Source organism: Garra rufa, chromosome 1, assembly GCF_049309525.1.
Source record: "Garra rufa chromosome 1, GarRuf1.0, whole genome shotgun sequence".
In the NCBI taxonomy this organism is placed as follows: Eukaryota; Metazoa; Chordata; class Actinopteri; order Cypriniformes; family Cyprinidae; genus Garra; species Garra rufa.
In genome coordinates, this window is record NC_133361.1 from 16,093,641 (window position 1) to 16,106,523 (window position 12,883).

The following is a 12,883-nucleotide window of genomic DNA, read 5'->3' on the forward strand; positions in this document are numbered from 1 at the left end:
CAAAAGGGCCAGCCCAGACCACTTAGAGCTCTGTAATTCAATTGTTACTAGTAAAAATGCTATTACGATAAGTAATGCTTAGTATATTTTAGGCTAACACAGCTTGCCATAGTTGATTAATATGTGTATTTTAGGTTAAAACGGCTTGCCATATCTTAAGATTCGTGCAGCGCCTGCTTCAAAGCCACGACGAGTTGCTGTGCGGTTGAGGCGAAAAGCAGAAATAAGCAATCATTTAACCTTTTTATTATATGACTGTACTATTATTGTGTTTAATCGCTGGAGTGTTTGTATTAAAATACCTTTAAAAGACGTGCAAATGATGTCTTTGTTAACAGACACATAAATGCAGCCGTGCATCTCATGTTAGTTAATTAAGCCTATGAAAAACGTCATTTGCACCCAATGCAGGTCTTTAAAATATTCTTCTATATTTATTGTGTTGGATCGCTGGAGTGTTTTTATTTAAATGCCTTTAAAAGACGTGCAGTCATGTATAATTCTCAGACGGACATCTCGGAGCTCATGTCTAACACACTGCTGAACGCAGCGCTCTCTGTACACTGTAAAAAATTTACTGTAAAATTTACAGCAAGTTACTGGCAACTTTGGTTGCCAGCAATACTGTAAATTTTTACAAGTGCACTGTAAATGATTAACTACAGTTTTACTGTAAAATTTACAGCAAGTTACTGGCAACTTTGGTTGCCAGCAATACTGTAAATTTTTACAAGTGCACTGTAAATGATTAACTACAGTTTTACTGTAAAATTTACAGCAAGTTACTGGCAACTTTGGTTGCCAGCAATACTGTAAATTTTTACAAGTGCACTGTAAATGATTAACTACAGTTTTACTGTTAAAATACAGCAATTTTCTGTATATATATACTAGCAACGATATATACATTATTTAAAGCTGCTACTGTGAAATTGCAGCAATAGTTTGCAATTTTACAAGTGTACTGGAAATCATTAAATAACGTTTCACTGTAAAAATATTGTACTACTTTAATTTGTATATTCTTTATTTGCAGTATTTATTTTCCAGATTGCTGAATAATAATGACTAGCAATTTAAACAATTTATTAACTGCATAAGCTTTAAACAATATTTAACTGCATAAAGTGTTGTATAGTATGAAACTCAGTGCACCTATTATTTAATAAAAACAAAAATAATAATAATTTGACACATCTTAATCTTGATAAACAGGTCCAATTTTATTTAAAAAATCTCTTATTTATTAACTCTCAAATTTGCATGAAAGAAATGTCATAGAACAGTGTATTCAGTATTATTCTGAATTCCAAAATAAATTGGGCATGAAAATATTTACTTGAAACATATTACGCTGCTAAATATTAAGGTTAACCAATATTTAGCCAAAGTTGAAACCAACATCAAGTTAACCAACATGGTTATAATTAAATGGTTCGAAATACCATAAAGACAGTGATGAATTTTCACAACTTCATGGACAGTCCAACATGGCCAAACAACAAGCCCTCAAGTGAGTCCAAAAAAACTTCTGATCGAAAAAGGAGAACAGTTCAGATCCAGATGCTGTTCCAGCCCAGGATGCAGAGTGGCTAAAAAAATATATAAAAGAACAAAAAGGGCAATACATTAGATATTTTACAAAACAATGATACAGTCAGACAAAGACAGAGGGATGACAGATACAGTCAAAGGCAGAGAGAGTGATGATTGTTACAGTTAGATCAGTATGATATTAAACAGTAAAACACTAAAATTGTGAAAAATATTACAATTTTTACAAGTTATTACAAGTTTTATATTTGACTATACTTTCAAATATAATTTATTTCTGAGATGCAAAGCTGAATGTTCAGCATCATTACACCAGTGTTGCATGATCTTTCAGAGATCATTCTCATTTATTATCAATATCCTGATTTATTGTCAATGTTATTGTCAATGTTGTCAGTGTATGTTTTGGAGCCTGTGATACTTTTTCAGGATTCTTTGATGAATACGTTTCAAATAACAGCAGTTATTTAAAAGATAAAGTTTATCTAAAAATTTAAATCTTTACAATCAATTTCAATGTAACATACTATATATAAGTATAATATATAAGATTCCTGAAAAAAGTATCACAGGTTAATAAAAATATTAAACAGCACAATTGCTTCTAACATTGATAATAAATCAGCATATACAATAATTTCTAAAGGATCACTAAAGGACATTGGAGTAATTAGAAGACTAGTGTATTGATGCTGAAAATTCAGAAATAAATTACATTTTTAAGTATATTAAAATGGATAAAACATTTTAATAATATTTCACAACATTATAGTTTTTTCTGTATTTTTTATCAATTAAATGCAGCCTTTATGAGCAGAAGATACTTATTTCAAAACATAAAACCTACTGATCACAAACTTTTGAACGCTAGTGTAGATAAAGGATAAAATAACATAATAAAAGGAAAAAGATCTTGGTGTATGTGTACTTACATGTCAGTAATTCTGCTGAAAATCCTTCGCATTGCAAAGAAAACTGGTAACTTGGGTTCACTTCTGCTGGTTTCTTCTGTGTTCTGTCGTTTTAGATGGGTCTTTTCCTTTCAACTTCTTTGTTTCTCTCTCAGGATAAATATCTACAAAACAGTCAGGAAGCAGACAATATGTAATTCACATTAGTTTTAGCTTTTGTACATCTGAATTATTCTCCCTAAAAAAACTCTCTCTACTTGAGTTGAGAAACATATTCTATCATATCTACATGTAAAATGCAGGTACTCAGATTGTTAGAATGCAACTATTACCTTTGTATGAACTCCAAAACTCCGTCTGTCTCCTCTTGATAACGTTAGTCCAGAATATGTAATATGCTGCGAACAGGCCAGACAGGACAATGGGCTGGATTAAGGCATTCTTCAAATCAAAGTTAGCAAAAAGCATTAACGTTACATTCAAACAATAAGCGAATAAGCAAGTTATCAAAGGTGCTAGTACATCTCACTGCTTACGTTAACCACTTTAACAGCACCGTTCAGAGTTTACGTGACACACATCCTCCGTGAGCGGCTGACCGCGAATCGCGAGCCCTAAATACGCGTTTTATTTCGGTGCCCGTGTTAACAGATGGCTGCCTGTGCAAATTTGTTGTACATCATAAAATAATCACGAGAAAGTGTGCTGATCAGCACGACGTCGCCGTGAATCACATCTTTTGCCAATGAAGCTTGTAATTCTTAACGTAGGAACCCAGAGATGTTACGCCTATAGCCGATATAAGGCAGGGGAATGTGTGTGTAACGTTAATCCTTCCGCGACTGCAGTGCCGAATCCCCGCACAAGTCTCTCTCGTGCTCCGCGGACGGAGGATTCGTTAATCTGCGGTTACCGCGAATGTTTATGACACCTTATATTCTTTAATATTCTAATACAGTTACAAATTATGAAAAATAAAACAGAAATAAGACACTTACTTACCACAGTTATGAATCGTTCTTCTTGCTGCTCCCAAATGTCGACCGTTAAAGATAATCCCGCCTCTTTAGATTTGAAATTTACCAGAATGCATTGCGGTTTACAGCAATATGCTGTATTGGCTGTATTATAAGAAATACAACCCGCTGCTGTAAAATATTGCTGTAATTTTTACAGCAATTTGTTACAGTGTATGAAAACAAAATGCTCACAAACAACTGCATTTAGCTGTTGATATTTTCTAATGGGTGGACTGAATTAAATCGCTGCAATATTGTAATTTTAAAGGCGTTCTAATTCGTGCAAATTATGTCGTTCGTCTCCATGTATACTCGTTGAAAGCAATCTGTACGCGGTGAAGGAAATGCTTAGGGTTTTCAATAAATTCGCTCAAACAGCTGAATTCAGGTCTTGATGTTTTCTAATGGGTATTTACAATTAAATGGCTTGAATATTGTAATTTTAAAGGCATTATTTATATGCATTTTCCACCGAGTTCAAAGTGAAAGTAAGTCACAGCTCGGTAACATGTTCGTTAGTGAAACTTATTGAAAAGCTAATTTGCAGCTAATGTAGTTCTTTAAAATATTCTTGTATATTTATTGTGTTGGATCGCTGGAGTGTTTTTATTTAAATGCTTTTAAAAGACGTGCAGTCATAATTCTCAGTCTGGTAAGTTAGCTCCGAGCCGTGAAAGCTCGTCTGTATAACACATTTGCTGAAGACAGTGCTTTAACTTTGAAATAAAACAGATCACAAAAGGCTGATTTGTTGATGTGTTCTAATGGGTATTTACAAATAAATCGCTGAAATATATTTATTTTAAAGGCGTTCTAATTCGTGCAATTTATGTTGTTTGTGAGCACATGTAGAGAGAGAGTAGCCTAGTGCTGACGGCTTGTATAAGCGCTGAAGGGTGCGAGCTTTTCTTTTACAAGAACTACTCACAAACCACTGAATTTAGCTGTTGATATGTTCTAATGGGTATTTAGAGTTAAATCGCTGTAATAATGACATTTTTAAGGCGATATTTATTTGTATTTCCACGGATTTCAGAGTGACTGTAAGTAAGAGGTTTGAGTCCCGCCTCTTCAGTCGAGAGGTATTACTGTTAGAGGGCGCATTTTTTCTCAGCCCATGTAATTCATTGGGAAATTTGTCATATTCAAAAATTAATAATAAATCAACTGTACATCTGATCAGTCCAAATAGATATAGCAACTCTTTCGGGACAAGGGCCCAGGTGTCTGCCAAGTTTGGGCCTTGTGGCTTCAAAGGCCTCGGAGGAGTAGCTGTCAGAAATTTCTGTAGGTCATAAGAATAATAATAATAACTAGAAGCTAAAGTTCGATGACAAACTTTAAATGTTGGCTTGGAGAAGCAAACCGGGCAGCCTTCGGGCAAAAGGTCCAGCCCAGAACACTTAGAGCTCTCTGATTGAATTGTTGCTAGTAAAAATGCTATTACGATAAGTAATGCTTAGTATATTTTAGGTTAAAAAAGCTTGCCATAGTGGATTTTTGTGTATTTTAGGTTAAAACGGCTTGCCATACAACAAGTGTTTCAGCGCGTGCTTGAAAGCGTTGCTGTGCGGTTGAGCCTAAAAGCATTAATAAGCAAGCATTTAAGCTGTGTAATACATTACTCTACTATTATTGTGTTTAATTGCTGGAGTGTTTGTATTTAAATACCTTTAAAAGACGTGCAAATGATGTATTTGATGATGCAGATGAAGACTGAGCAGTGCATCTCATGTTAGTTAGTTAAGCCTATGAAAAAAGTAATTTGCACCCAATGCAGGTCTTTAAAATATTCTTCTATATTTATTGTGTTGAATCGCTGGAGTGTTTTTATTTAAATGCCTTTAAAAGACGTGCAGTCATGTATAATTCTCAGTCGGACATCTCGGAGCTCATGTCTAACACACTGCTGAACGCAGCGCTCTCTGTATGAAAACAAAATGCTCACAAACAACTGCATTTAGCTGTTGATATTTTCTAATGGGTGGACTAAATTAAATCGCTGCAATATTGTAATTTTAAAGGCGTTCTAATTCGTGCAAATTATGTCGTTCGTCTCCATGTATACTCGTTGAAAGCAATCTGTACGCGGTGAAGGAAATGCTTAGGGTTTTCAATAAATTCGCTCAAACAGCTGAATTCAGGTCTTGATGTGTTCTAATGGGTATTTACAATTAAAAGGCTGGAATATTGTAATTTTAAAGGCATTATTTATATGCATTTTCCACCGAGTTCAAAGTGAAAGTAAGTCACATCTCGGTAACATGGTCGTTAGTGAAACTGAATAGCTCATTTGCAGCTAATGTAGTTCTTTAAAATATTCTTGTATATTTATTGTGTTGGATCGCTGGAGTGTTTTTATTTAAATGCTTTTAAAAGACGTGCAGTCATAATTCTCAGTCGGGTAAGTTAGCTCCGAGCCTGAAAGCTCGTCTGTATAACACATTTACTGAAGACAGTGCTTTAACTTTGAAATAAAACAGATCACAAAAGGCTGATTTGTTGATGTGTTCTAATGGGTATTTACAAATAAATCGCTGAAATATATTAATTTTAAAGGCGTTCTAATTCGTGCAAGTTATGTTGTTTATGAGCACATACAGAGAGAGTTCGTGCTGACGGCATGTATGTATACTCGCTGAAGGGTGCGAGCTTTTCTTTTACAAGAACTAACCTTACTCACAAACCACTGAATTTAGCTGTTGATATGTTCTAATGGGTTTTTAGAGTTAAATCGCTGTAATATTTACATTTTTAAGGCGATATTTATTTGTATTTCCACCGATTTCAGAGTGACTGTAAGTAAGAGGTTTGAATCCCGCCTCTTCAGTCGAGAGGTATTACTGTTAGAGGGCGCATTTTTTCTCAGCCCATGTATTTCATTGGGAAATTTGTCATTTTCAAAAATTAATAATAAATCAACTGTACATCTGATCAGTCCAAATAGATATAGCAACTCTTTCGGGACAAGGGCCCAGGTCTCTGCCAAGTTTGGGCCTTGTGGCTTCAAAGGCCTCGGAGGAGTAGCTGTCAGAAATTTCTTTAGGTCATAAGAATAATAATAACTAGAAGCTAAAGTTCGATGACAAACTTTAAATGTTGGCTTGGAGAAGCAAACCGGGCAGCCTTCGGGCAAAAGGGCCAGCCCAGAACACTTAGAGCTCTCTGATTGAATTGTTGCTAGTAAAAATGCTATTACGATAAGTAATGCTTAGTATATTTTAGGCTAAAACTGCTTGCCATACAGGATTTATGTGTATTTTAGGTTAAAACGGCTTGCCATACAACAAGTGTGCAGCGCGTGCTTGAAAGCGTTGCTGTGCGGTTGAGCCTAAAAGCAGAAATAAGCAAGCATTTAAGCTGTGTAATATATTACTCTACTATTATTGTGTTTAATCGCTGGAGTGTTTGAATTTAAATACCTTTAAAAGACGTGCAAATGATGTCTTTGTTAACAGACACATAAATGCAGCCGTGCATCTCCTGTTAGTTAGTTAAGCCTATGAAAAAAGTCATTTGCACCCAATGCAGGTCTTTAAAATATTCTTCTATATTTATTGTGTGCAATCGCTGGAGTGTTTGTATTTAAATGCCTTTAAAAGACGTGCAGTCATGTATAATTGTCAGACGGACATCTCGGAGCTCATGTCTAACACACAGCTGAACGCAGCGCTCTCTGTATGAAAACAAAATGCTCACAAACAACTGCATTTAGCTGTTGATATTTTCTAATGGGTGGACTGAATTAAATCGCTGCAATATTGTAATTTTAAAGGCGTTCTAATTCGTGCAAATTATGTCGTTCGTCTCCATGTATACTCGTTGAAAGCAATCTGTACGCGGTGAAGGAAATGCTTAGGGGTTTCAATAAATTCACTCAAACAGCTGAATTCAGGTCTTGGTGTGTTCTAATGGGTATTTACAATTAAATGGCTGGAATATTTTAAAGGCGTTATTTATATGCATTTTCCACCGAAGTCAAAGTGAAAGTAGGTCACAGCTCGGTAACATGATCGTTAGTGAAACCTATTGAATAGCTCATTTGCAGCTAATGTAGTTCTTTAAAATATTCTTGTATATTTATTGTGTTGGATCGCTGGAGTGTTTTTATTTAAATGCTTTTAAAAGACGTTCAGTCATGTATTATTCTCAGTCGGGTAAGTTAGCTCCGAGCCGTGAAAGCTCGTCTGTGTAACACATTTGCTGAAGACAGTGCTTTAACTTTGAAATAAAACAGATCACAAAAGGCTGATTTGTTGATGTGTTCTAATGAGTATTTACAAACAAATCGCTGAAATATATTTATTTTAAAGGCGTTCTAATTCGTGCAATTTATGTTGTTTGTGAGCACATGCACAGAGAGAGTAGCCTAGTGCTGACGGCTTGTATAAGCGCTGAAGGGTGCGAGCTTTTCTTTTACAAGAACTATAAAACCACTGAATTTAACTGTTGATATGTTCTAATGGGTATTTAGAGTTAAATCGCTGTAATAATTAAATTTTTAAGGCGATATTTATTTGTATTTCCAACGATTTCAGAGTGACTGTAAGTGAGAGGTTTGAGTCCCGCCTCTTCAGTCGAGAGGTATTACTGTTAGAGGGCGCATTTTTTCTCAGCCCATGTAATTCATTGGGAAATGTGTCATATTCAAAAATTAATAATAAATCAACTGTAAGTCTGATCAGTCTAAAAAGATATAGCAACTAACTTCAGAGCAGGACCCAGGTATCTGCCAAGTTTGGGGCTTGTGGCATTCAAGCTCTAGGAGGAGTAGCGTTTGTAAATTCGTGTACCATAAGAATAATAACATATAATAATAATAATAAGTTTAAATAGCATAACAGTATGTTGGCTCTCCAAGCCAACATAATAATAATAAGTTTAAATAGCATAACAATATGTTGGCTTCTCCAAGCCAACATAATAAGTTTAAATAGCATAACAGTATGTTGGCTCTCCAAGCCAACATAATAACTAGATAAAAAAGTTCGTCAAGACAAACTTTAAGTTGGTTTGAGAAAGCCGGACCAGAAAGTTTGAAAAATTTGAAAGCTTTAAAAAGTATTAAAAGTTTAATAAGTTTAATAAGTTTAAAAAGTTTTAAAGTTTTAAGTTTGATGGTTTTCAGTCTGAAATAGTTTAAAGTTTTCAGCAGTTTTAAAGCTTGAAGATAGATAGATAGATAGATAGATAGATAGATAGATAGATAGATAGATAGATAGATAGATAGATAGATAGATAGATAGATAGATAGATAGATAGATAGATAGATAGATAGATAGATAGATAGATAGATAGCTAATTCAGTCTAAAATAGTTTGAAGTTTAAAGTAGTTTTAAAAGTTAGATGCTAAGGTTCTCAGAGTGGTTGCTGTGGTGTTTCTATGTGGTTGCTAAGGTACCCATGGTGGTTGCGAAGTTGTTGCTATGCGGTTGCTAAGGTACCCGGGGTGGTTGCTAGGGTGTTGCTATGCTGTTGCTAAGGTACCCATGGTAGTTGCCAAGATGTTGCTATGTGGTTGCTAAGGTGTTGCTATGTGGTTGCTAGGGTGCACGGGGTGGTTGCTAGGGTGATGCTATGTCGTTGCTAGGGTGCATGGGGGGTTGTAAACATGTTTCTAACATGTTGCTAGTATGATTAGCAAGTCGCTAGCATGATTCTAGCATGACTAGCAAGTCGTTAGCATGATTCTAGCATGACTAGCAAGTCGCTAGCATGATTTTAACATGACTAGCAAGTCGCTAGCATGATTTTAGCATGACTAGCTAGTCACTAGCATGATTCTAGCATGACTAGCAAGTCCCTAGAGTGATTTTACCATGACTAGGAAGTCGCTTGCATGATTTTAGCATGACTAGCAAGTCACTAGCACGATTCTAGCATGACTAGCAAGTCACTAGCATGACTAGCATGTCATTAGCATGATTTTAGCATGACTAGCAAGTCACAAGCATGATTCTAGAATGATTAGCATATTGTTAGCATGAGATAGATAGATAGATAGATAGATGAGTTAAAATGAGTTTGATTGGATTAGAAATATAGTACATAGAAGGGCAGTTTGATTGAGTCTCAAAGTATTCTGGGAGTTTTGACAGTTGGAGTTTGAAAGTCTTGGCTCATTTGAACATTCCGTTAATGTAAGTCTATGGGATTTTTCCCAGTTTTAATCGCCATTTTTAGGAAAACCGTTAGTCCGATCAGTTAGAAAAGATATAGCAACTCGAGTCAGACCAGACTGAAGATCTGGGCTGAGTTTGGAGTTTGTAGAGTTAAAGCTCTAGGAGGAGATACAGTCAGAAAATTTTGGCTAGGAAGAAAATAGAATATCAGTAAGTTGGCTCTCTCAAGCCAACTTAATAACTAGAAGCTAAAGTTCGATGACAAACTTTAAATGTTGGCTTGGAGAAGCAAACCTGGCAGCCTTCGGGTAAAAGGGCCAGCCCAGAACACCATAGTGGATTAATATGTGTATTTTAGGTTAAAACGGCTTGCCATACTGGAATAAGTGATGAGCGCCTGCTTCAAAGCCGCGTCGCGTTGCCGTGCGGTTGAGCCGAAAAGCAGAAATAAGCAAGCATTTAAACTTTTTATTATATGACTGAACTATTATTGTGTTGAATCGCCGGAGTGTTTGTATTAAAATACCTTTAAAAGACGTGCAAATGATGTCTTTGTTAACAGACACATAAATGCAGCCGTGCATCTCATGTTAGTTAAGCCTATGAAAAACGTCATTTTCACCCAATGCAGGTCTTTAAAATATTCTTCTATATTTATTGTGTTGAATCGCTGGAGTGTTTTTATTTAAATGCCTTTAAAAGACGTGCAGTCATTTATAATTCTCAGTCGGACATCTCGGAGCTCATCATGTCTAACACACTGCTGAATGCAGCGCTTTCTGTATGAAAAAAAAAATAGTCACAAACAACTGCATTTAGCTGTTGATATTTTGTAATGGGTGGACTGAATTAAATCGCTGCAATATTATAATTTTAAAGGCGGTCAAATTTGTGCAAATTATGTCGTTCCTCTCCATGTAAACTCGTTGAAAGCAATCTGTACGCGGTGAAGGAAATGCTTAGGGGTTTCAATAAATTCGCTCAAACAGCTGAATTCAGGTCTTGATGTGTTTCTAATGGGTATTTACAATTAAATGGCTGGAGTATTGTATTGTTTATATGCATTTTCCACCGAAATCAAAGTGAAAGTAAGTCTCAGCTCGGTAACATGTTCGTTAGTGAAACCTATTGAACAGCTCATTTGCAGCTAATGTAGTTCTTTAAAATATTCTTGTATATTTATTGTGTTGGATCGCTGGAGTGTTTTTATTTAAATGCTTTTAAAAGACGTGCAGTCATGTATAATTCTCAGTCAGGTTAGCTCCGATCCGTGAAAGCTTGTCTGTATAACACATTTGCTGAAGACAGTGCTTTAACTTTGAAATAAAACATATCACAAAAGGCTGATTTGTTGATGTGTTCTAATGGGTATTTACAAACAAATCGCTGAAATATATTTATTTTAAAGGCGTTCTAATTCGTGCAATTTATGTTGTTTGTGAGCACATGTCGAGAGAGAGAGAGTGCTTACGGCTTGTATAAGTGCTGAAGGGTGCGATCTTTTCTTTTACAAGAACTACTCACAAACCACTGAATTTAGCTGTTGATATGTTCTAATGGGTATTTAGAGTTAAATCGCTGTAATATTTACATTTTTAAGGCGGTATTTATTTGTATTTCCACCGTTTTCAGAGTGACTGTAAGTAAGAGGTTTGAGTCCCGCCTCTTCAGTCGAGAGGTATTACTGTTAGAGGGCGCATTTTTTCTCAGCCCATGTAATTCATTGGGAAATTTGTCATATTCAATAATTAATAATAAATCAACTGTACATCTGATCAGTCCAAATAGATATAGCAACTCTTTCGGGACAAGGGCCCAGGTCTCTGCCAAGTTTGGGCCTTGTGGCTTCAAAGGCCTCGGAGGAGTAGCTGTCAGAAATTCCTTTAGGTCATAAGAATAATAAAATATAATAATAAGTTTAAATAGCATAACAATATGTTGGCTTCTCCAAGCCAACATAACTAGAAGCTAAAGTTCGATGACAAACTTTAAATGTTGGCTTGGAGAGCCAAATTGGGCAGCCTTCGGGCAAAAGGGCCAGCCCAGAACACTTAGAGCTCTGTAATTCAATTGTTGCTAGTAAAAATGCTATTACGATAAGTAATGCTTAGTATATTTTAGGCTAAAACAGCTTGCCATAGTTGATTAATATGTGTATTTTAGGTTAAAACGGCTTGCCATATCTTAAGATTCGTGCAGCGCCTGCTTCAAAGCCACGACGCGTTGCTGTGCGGTTGAGGCGAAAAGCATAAATAAGCAATCATTTAACCTTTTTATTATATGACTGTACTATTATTGTGTTTAATCGCTGGAGTGTTTGTATTAAAATACCTTTAAAAGACGTGCAAATGATGTCTTTGTTAACAGACACACAAATGCAGCCGTGCATCTCATGTTAGTTAGTTAAGCCTATGAAAAACGTCATTTGCACCCAATGCAGGTCTTTAAAATATTCTTCTATATTTATTGTGTTGGATCGCTGGAGTGTTTTTATTTAAATGCCTTTAAAAGACGTGCAGTCATGTATAATTCTCAGACGGACATCTCGGAGCTCATGTCTAACACACTGCTGAACGCAGCGCTCTCTGTATGAAAACAAAATGCTCACAAACAACTGCATTTAGCTGTTGATATTTTCTAATGGGTGGACTGAATTAAATCGCTGCAATATTGTAATTTTAAAGGCGTTCTAATTCGTGCAAATTATGCCGTTCGTCTCCATGTAAACTCGTTGAAAGCAATCTGTATGCGGTGAAGGAAATGCTTAGGGTTTTCAATAAATTCGCTCAAACAGCTGAATTCAGGTCTTGATGTGTTCTAATGGGTATTTACAATTAAATGGCTGGAATATTGTAATTTTAAAGGCATTATTTATATGCATTTTCCACCGAGTTCAAAGTGAAAGTAAGTCACAGCTCGGTAACATGTTCGTTAGTGAAACGTATTGAAAAGCTCATTTGCAGCTAATGTAGTTCTTTAAAATATTCTTGTATATTTTTTGTGTTGGATCGCTGGAGTGTTTTTATTTAAATGCTTTTAAAAGACGTGCAGTCATGTTTAATTCTCAGTCGGGTAAATTAGCTCCGAGCCGTGAAAGCTCGTCTGTATAACACACATTTGCTGAAGACAGTGCTTTAACTTTGAAATAAAACAGATCACAAAAGGCTGATTTGTTGATGTGTTCTAATGGGTATTTACAAATAAATCGCTGAAATATATTAATTTTAAAGGCGTTCTAATTCGTGCAATTTATGTTGTTTATGAGCACATACAGAG

The 12,883-nt window shown here is 35.6% G+C and overlaps 1 long non-coding RNA gene across 1 annotated transcript; it reads right to left on the bottom strand.

Annotated features, from left to right (window-relative positions):
- Nucleotides 1-1,198: 1,198 nt before the first annotated feature.
- LOC141331543 (uncharacterized) lies at nt 1,199-3,573 on the bottom strand. The gene is made up of 3 exons (XR_012355269.1): nt 2,798-3,573; nt 2,487-2,629; nt 1,199-1,592 (listed from the first exon to the last, which is right to left on the bottom strand). It is a non-coding gene; the product is annotated as an uncharacterized lncRNA (long non-coding RNA).
- Between the last annotated feature and the right edge of the window lie 9,310 nt (nt 3,574-12,883).